Here is a 7049-nt window from a genome sequence, read left to right on the forward strand (position 1 = left end):
GGATGAAGTTAGTAGGGGTGGAATCTTGGTCTGTTCTGGAGTTCAAAAAATCTCGTATTGCTTCGAGGCCTTCTTGTTGGGGTATAGATGTATATAAAGCCTCAACGTCCATTGTGACAAGTAGGCTATAGGTGGTGAGGACAATGTCATCAAGTAGATTGATTGTACTGGTGGTGTCCTTAAGATAGGAAGGCATTTTCATGACAAATGGTTTCAGAAAAATTTCTGTATAAAGGGTGGTTTTTTGGAGTTTTTATGCATCTTGGGGAGGATATAGAAAGCCGGGATGCGTGGATTGGTTTTATTAAGGAACATCTTTTCATCTTGACATATCCAACCTTGAGTGAGAGCGTGTTGTGTAAGGCTTTTGATTTCATCTTGGAGATCCTTTGTGGGATTATGTTCCAGAGGTACGTACGCTTCTTGGTTGCTCAATAACCGTAGGCACTCTATGTTGTAATCAGAAGTGTCCCAGTCGACTATGCCGCCTCCTTTGTCTGCGGGCTTGATAGTTATGGATCTGTCCATTTCCAGACTTCTCATAGCGATCCTTTCTTCTCTGTCGAGATTATCCTGGTAGAAGTTTTCTTTCTTGAAGCCAGCCATTACTGTCTTGATGACAATCTTTTCAAAAGTGATGATCTCACCAGGGGTAGAGGCCGGAGGGGGGTAGAACTTAGACTGTTCTTTCAGCCCGGTCGTGTTCTCTGTGTTGTTGCGTGGATGTGGTGCAGTCCCTGAGAGACGGTAAATGGATTTCCAAAAAATGCTTCAAACGAATATTCCTAAAGAATTTCCGTAGGTCTAATTCGATTTCAAATGGTCGTGCCTTTTGGGCGGGGACGAAAGATAAACCTTTTCCAAGGAGCCGTAATTCAGACGCGGTCATGGTCCGGGTGGATAAAATGAAGACGGGTATCCCTGATTCTGTCCTTGGTTCTGGTACCATTGGCGTGTTCTCATACGCTGCCCTGGCTGGGTTGGGCGTCTCCTGGGTCGTCCTCTTTGTCCGCCTCTGGGAAAAAAAGGTTGTGGTAGCTGTTGTCCTATGGCGCCAGGTATGCTTGAGGTACTTCCACTTCCACTGGAGGAAGTTCCAGCAAAATGTACTGATCTGTTCCTCCTATTGAAATTTTGACTTGCTTGTAAATCAGTGTAGTACGTGGGCCTGAGAAAAGGATACGCTTTTTCTTCGGAGTAATTCGCCAGATCTTTTTTGAACTTGTCAACCTTCTAAAATACTCATAAGAGTTGTATCGTAGAGAAAAATCTCTCGAACAAAAGTTTTTTTTTATATATGTTGGAACTGTGTGAATCAAGAATATAAAAGCACAATTCCAGGAGAAATCAGACATTGGACCACAACAGAACAAACAAGGATATGTTTTCAACACATTGGACCAAAACCTTTTTTGGACAAAATCAAGAACAATGTGTATATACCAAACCCAACCTCTGTCAGGGTTTGTCAGAAATGCACAATTCAATAGTGTGAAGTTACAAAGCAAGATTCTTAAAACAAAATAAAACAATCCAGGGACACAGATAGAAATTTGCATATGTGGACAGCAATAAATATGCTGTAATTTCAGGGAAGTAGTGCATCTACACCAGGTGTTTCGGCCGTTGGGAGTTGGGCTAGATGAGCCTCATCATTCATATGGCCATCATCAGGACGGGTTCTGTGAAAAATGGCGTCTGTTGCTGCGGGGGAGGGAGACCACAATCAGACGTATGTATGAGCATAATGACCCCCCTTTGGGTATCACACGTTGCCTATGGTTGCCAGGCAACCGTTAGGTTAATTTTAACCCCTAAATTACCTTTTCATCAACACTTGAACATCTGGCGCACCTGTATTTGTTTTTGCGCTATCATACCCCACCGGATCGAGCGCAAGACACTAATCTTCTCGTACGCTCGATCCCAGCCTGAATCTAAGATGGCCGCCATATAAAACACCCACGCAGCCCTGGCAACAACGTTACTAACGCTTTGCTGCCGGCTCTCCCCAGTGACTCAGCAACTCGAGGAGACGCTGTCCACTGTTTTTCCTGCAGATCAACACCCCTGCTTGATACACGATCCAAGGTAATTTTGCCGCCACAATCTCCAGTCTAGATGGGTATGATGATCCGCTGTACCTGGACGCTCACTGTGTCTTTCTATTTACTTTATAGCCGTGCACCCAACGGCCGATCGTTTTTGAGATACCACAGTTGAACCTCCTTACCTAGATATCTCCGGTGAGAGGTAAGACACTTCATTTTAGAATATTATGTACATTTAAAACAATTTTGTACATGATAGTGGAAGGTTTTTTAACTCCCCCCCCCATACTTTTTTGTTTTGTATAACAGGATCACCCAGAGACCAGCCAATGCGGCTAGCAGATCACTTATACAGTGCCTGTGAATTTACCCCATAGGTAAGCTGTGTGTGTTCAATCTCACTGATTACACAACTCTCTGATTCATTCATTGTAAATCATTATTTTGCTCATACATACGTCTGATTGTGGTCTCCCTCCCCTGCAGCAACAGACGTCATTTTTCACAGAACCTGTCCTGATGATGGCCATATGAATGATGAGGCTCATCTAGCCCAACTCCCAACGGCCGAAACTCCTGGTGTAGACGCACTACTTCCCTGAAATTACAGCATATTTATTGCTGTCCACATATGCACATTTCTATCTGTGTCCCTGCAATTGCTTTATGTTGTTTTAAGAATCTTGCTTTGTAACTTCACACTATTGAATTGTGCATTTCTGACAAACCCTGACAGAGGTTGGGTTTGGTATATACACATTGTTCTTGATTTTGTCCAAAAAAGGTTTTGGTCCAATGTGTTGAAAACATATCCTTGTTTGTTCTGTTGTGGTCCAACAAACCATTTTTGATGTCTGATTTCTCCTGGGATTGTGCTTTTATGTTCTTGATTCACACAGTTCCAACATATAAAAAAAAAACTTTTGTTCGAGAGATTTTTCTCTACGATACAACTCTTATGAGTATTTTTTTCTTCTTTAAGAAACTGCAGAGTTTATAAAAAACTGTGGGATTTCATGTGTATGAGCAAAGTGTTCTTGAACCTATTCACTTGTGTGCTTTGTTCTTCAGTTTCCCCATTCAGGAGCCAAATGAGAGACCAAGACCCACTACAGACTGCATAGAAATACTACAGGAGAGTAGGCTCGCAACATGGGGGCTAGAACTAGCAGACAGCAACGTAATACTAGGGGAGACCTGGAAATACTCCCCACAACATTTGTGGGCAATAACTGACTTGAGCATAGAGGAGAACAGACAATAAACAACCATATGGCTGAGGGAAAGAATGGAGCGGGGTCAAGGGCCCTTTTAAAAACTTCCTGCGGAAAATAAAGCCACAAGGGGAGGAGACGGGAGGAATTGGGATTAGCTGAGCTCGAGATTGGCCATGGGAAGCAGCTGACTTGGGGGCCAATGGGAACAGAGAGAACTTACTATGCATGAAGTGTAGGGCTATAAAAATCCTGCAGAATCAGTCTTCAATGAGAGGTGTTTGTGTGAGTTTGGAGGAAGACCAAGAAGTGTAAAGCAGGTGGAGGAGGGCTTGGAGGATACTTATTGGTGTGCTCTGAGTGAGTGATGGAAGGTCTTGGCATTGAGTGAGTGTTACCAATTTTTGTTCTATGCTTGGCGGTGAGTAAGCGAGTGATTGGGTGATTGGGAATCATTTAAGAATGGTGTTAATGGAGAGAGGGGGAGTTGAGAATGGTTGAGAGAGAGGAAGAGAGATGAGGGAGGTATAGAGAGAGAGAGAGAGAGAGAGAGAGAGAGAGAGAGAGAGAGAGAGGGAGAAAGAAAAAGTATTAAGAACAGCAACGTTAAGCAGGTGCAGAGAGTCACAGATGGCTCACGGAATACACCAACAGACTTGGATGGTTCAAAGGTTTTTTCCAATGGACCCTAAGGCTTTCCCTCACTCTCTCATTTAATAAAGCACATTCTTTCTAACCAAAGGGTCCCTACCCACAGGTTAATAGATATTGAATATTTACCCCAATGTCCAAGATCCAACATTCTGCTGTACACAAAGACCTAAAGGCTGCTCGCCTTTTCTAACTTTTCTTCCTCTGAGACTTACTAGACTATTCCTACCCTATCCAGTGGTTAGTAATTCTACAGGGGTATTCAGATGGGGTATTCCACACACTCTGTCTGACTCGATCCATCTTCTATCACACCCACATCATCCTCTCAGCCTCACTATCTGATGTTCTTCTCTCACTACTCTCCTCCTTCCAACTTCTCTTGCCTATCACTCTATTTTCTATGTCTTTCTCCCTCTGTGTCCCTCTGATGTCACTCACTCCTTTTAAGTCTTGCCTCCACCCTTTGATGTTGCTACACCATCCCCCAAACTATCTTTCCCTCCTCCACCCTACTGCTTCCTCCTCCACACTACTGTTCACTCCTCCACATTACTACTTCCTATTACACACTACTGCTCCATCCTACACATTAGTACTTTAGCTCCACCCACCTCCTACTCAGACAACCTCCTTTCGCCCAGTCACAAACACTTCACAGTCACTAATTACACTATTTCATCTAAGCAGGCACGTTAATCTTTCACGCACACTCACACCCCAGTACCACTTGCACTCACTAACCAATGCCTTACCTGCTCCAAATATATCCTCCACTATCTTTTCTCCAGCTGGACTTTTGATCTTCCACCAACACCTGTTCTAACCTCATCTGAACAACCCACACTGTTTCTTGGGGCCTTTGTTATCTCATCTTGTTGATCTCAGATTGGCAAGCTGTCCCTGTCTAATTGGGTCCTGTCTTCCCTACCCGGGAGGTGTTAGTGATAAGGAAAAATTTAAATTGAGGTTTAAGCCCCACCTCTTTTTGACAGTGCACAACGGCCGTGAGGCAGAAATGGCGGCCTGCATCCTATATTGTCCAACTTTGTGTTAGGGAGCTGTCGGTTGCCTTCCTCAAAGTATGTGCATTTCCACTATGGGGGTTTTCCCCTTGAATAAGTCACAGGTGGATTAGTGGCCCCATTAGGGACTCCCCTTTGGGCATCCCGGGGATTGCCTGCAATGCATGTGTTGCTGCATTTCCACGTAAGGACTCCTGCTCTCTGTTCCTCCTGCAATGCCAAAGCCCATGCATATGCTGGTCATTGCAGGGACAGCATCTACCTCTCGTGGGGCTCTTCCTTCTCATCGCGGGCAGTGCAAGGGGCGTTGTAGGTGCTTTTCTTTGCAACAGTTTGTCTACTGGCTTCTCCACATTTATGAAATTAGAAGAGAACGCTCTGCCAATATTTTAATTTAAAAGCATTTGGTGATATAATTCCACACTGGCACTTGATTGGGGACAGGAATTTAGACCATCTTACCTGCTTCCGTCCTCCTCAGGGGTACTCCTGGTTACGGATTTCTCTCTGTTATGCCTCCCACCCCTGGATAAGAGAGGTTTCCATCCCCTCTTCACAAGGCTAGGGTAGGGTACAAGGAGTGGGAGAGATGTGAAGAGAGAGAGGGAGACAAATATAGGAGGGTGGCAAAGAGAAGTGGTAGGAGTAGTGAAGGGAGGAGTAAAATCAGGAGGGAGGTGGAGGCCACCCCTTTTGAGGCTAAGGAGGTGAGCCTGCTAAGCAGGTCACTCCCTAGGGCTCTGGGCAAGTGGGTCCTCACTGGGAGTGATTTCCCTCTTGGGGACAAGGACTCCCATTCTGATAAGGAACTCCCAGTACAGAGGACATTGTCTGCCTACATGGGAATCGCAAAGACTGTTGTTAACCCTGTTTTGGATTCACCGAATACTGACATTTGCTCAAACTCTTTGGCTTCAGGTAATGCAGCATCTCACCTGAACTCCACAGTCAAAGAGGAAAGACACACCCCTTTTGTTTCTGATGAGGTAAATAAACTGCAAGGAACTGTGAATCATGGAGAGAGAATCCTACGCAGAGGTGAGCCTATGATGGGAAGACATCCTGGATGGGTGGAGCCATTCTAGACCACAGAGCCAGCAGTAGTGTGCAGAGCAAGCAAATCACTAGTGAGACACCGGAAGGATGGTGTCCTGACCGATGAGAAGCCAAGGTCAGAGAGATATGGAGACAGGAAAGGGACTGTCTCACATGGTGGTGTGACCAAGCGGAACCGTGGTGTGCCTGGGGCCAGTCAACAGATGCCGAGACCAGAACACAGCAGAGTAGTTGGATCCCCGATCCCTGCATGAGAAGTGCAGCAACTGCTGAGCCAGCAGAGTAAGGGAAGCAACCACTCCCGAAGAAGTAATGACACTGAGAGGGGTTGAACCTTAGTATTAGAAGCTGGGATGGCCACAAGAGTTATGGGAGCCTGGAAAACCTGAATGAGCAGAAGCTCTGCCTAGGCCTTGATTAAGCAAGATTATCAGAGGGAAGGAAAGTACCAGAAAACAAGCCTTCTCTGCCTACGCCTGAAGACGATGGAACCTCCTCCCCGTGAGCCGCAGAATCAACCCAACACTTCTATAATTCAGAAAAGAACTCAATACCCACCTCTTCAAGGAGTCTCCCCTCCTCAACGCTTAGACCATCGTGTCGCCCCCTGCACCACCTGACTTTCTAGATTCCATCTGACCCGCACCTCCCCACCACCCTGTACAGCTGTAGCCCTCCTCTGTGCCCCTCTGTATCCTAACCCCGCTGTATATCTGGTCTTTTGTTACCTCTGAAAAGCGCTCTGTTATGCATCTGTACTGTTGTATACCTCTGTAAAGCACTCTTGCTTCTTGAAGCTAGGTCCACGCTCAACAAATAACATAATAATAATTATAATAACAATAAGGGCCAGAGGGCTTTGGGGGGCACTGATTAGTTAAGAGACATGAACAGTGGAGGCTGTTAAAGCCACATGGGTTACAGGGACATGGAAAACCCGAATTGGCAGACACCCTTGCTGAGGCCCTACTGCAGAAGCAAGCCTGACAGAGGGCCAGGGGACTTTTGGGAGTCCTGGAAACATGAACTATAATGAACAAGACTGGGAGGAG

The sequence above is a fragment of the Ambystoma mexicanum genome, chromosome 5q, assembly GCF_040938575.1.
Source record: "Ambystoma mexicanum isolate Mex_15411 chromosome 5q, UKY_AmexF1_1, whole genome shotgun sequence".
In the NCBI taxonomy this organism is placed as follows: Eukaryota; Metazoa; Chordata; class Amphibia; order Caudata; family Ambystomatidae; genus Ambystoma; species Ambystoma mexicanum.